Genomic DNA, 1,682 nt, shown 5'->3' with positions numbered 1-1,682 from the left:
CACATGATGTGCGCACCTCGATGTGCCAGGGGGACATAGAGGTGATTGGCGGGACATTGTGGATGTGGGTTAGTCGCCTTGATCTGTCGGTCCAGATCCCACTCTATGGACGCCAAAAAGCAGGTGGGCGAGAGAACCGGCTCTGAGCTCGTTGACCACGCTTCTGTTGTGTATTGCTGAGAGAGCATGTCCGCTCGGGTGTTCTTCTCTCCATGCCTGCAGGTGACCTTGAACTGAAACCGGGAGAAGAAGATTGACCACCCTGCCGTATGCCTCGGGAGAGGCAATCAACCCTTTAGCTCCCTCGTGTACTGGCGGGTTGACGGAGGATCTTGTTCTTTGCTCGGTACTCACTGCCATGCGGTTGATGTACTGGCCGAGCGTCTGCACCATAGAGCGAACCTGTCTTTGCTGATCCAGCGCCGCCATTTGGACCACCAGCAGGTGAGCCCATTCAGGGCTGCTCGCTTCGCTTCCAGGAGGCTGCACATTCTGTGACGATTGCGGCAGAGAGGAAGCGAGAGGCGAAGTTCCATCAGCAGGTTCTTCATTATTCCTTTTATCACAAGCAGCGATGACGAGTCTAGTGGCTTTTCAGGAGCGGAGTAGCATCTCTCCAGTAGGCTCGTGTGGTCTTGACCGCTAATGTGCAGCACTGTCCCTCCGAACCTGTGGGTGTATAAGTACCCGTAAAGTTTAACGAGACGCAGGTGTCTCCTGTTAGAAGACAGGTGATTGCGATAGGGGAAGGTGAGTGATACAGACCTGGTCCGGCAGGGGCATGCCCCCCCTGTAGGGGACCGGTCAACCGTGACAAATAGACTGTAGGGGTAATAAGTAAAGTAGACTGTAGGTGTAATAAATACACTGTAGGAGTAATAAGCGATGTAGACTGTAGGTGTAATAAATAGACTATAGGGGTAATAAGTAAAGTAGACTGTAGGTGTAATAAATACACTGTAGGAGTAATAAGTAAAGTAGACTGTAGGTGTAATAAATACACTGTAGGAGTAATAAGCGATGTAGACTGTAGGTGTAATAAATAGACTATAGGGGTAATAAGTAAAGTAGACTGTAGGTGTAATAAATACACTGTAGGAGTAATAAGTGATGTAGACTGTAGGTGTAATAAATACACTGTAGGAGTAATAAGTGATGTAGACTGTAGGTGTAATAAATAGACTATAGGGGTAATAAGTAAAGTAGACTGTAGGTGTAATAAATAGACTATAGGGGTAATAAGCGATGTAGACTGTAGGTGTAATAAATAGACTATAGGGGTAATAAGCGATGTAGACTGTAGGTGTAATAAATAGACTATAGGGGTAATAAGTGATGTAGACTGTAGGTGTAATAAATAGACTATAGGGGTAATAAGCGATGTAGACTGTAGGTGTAATAAATAGACTATAGGGGTAATAAGCGATGTAGACTGTAGGTGTAATAAATAGACTATAGGGGTAATAAGCGATGTAGACTGTAGGTGTAATAAATAGACTATAGGGGTAATAAGTGATGTAGACTGTAGGTGTAATAAATAGACTATAGGGGTAATAAGCGATGTAGACTGTAGGTGTAATAAATAGACTATAGGAGTAATAAGCGATGTAGACTGTAGGTGTAATAAATAGACTATAGGGGTAATAAGCGATGTAGACTGTAGGTGTAATAAATAGACTATA

Source organism: Electrophorus electricus, chromosome 13 (genome assembly GCF_013358815.1).
Source record: "Electrophorus electricus isolate fEleEle1 chromosome 13, fEleEle1.pri, whole genome shotgun sequence".
Taxonomy (NCBI): Eukaryota; Metazoa; Chordata; class Actinopteri; order Gymnotiformes; family Gymnotidae; genus Electrophorus; species Electrophorus electricus.
The sequence above is the reverse complement of the archived record's forward strand: the minus strand, read 5'-3'. Positions refer to the sequence as shown.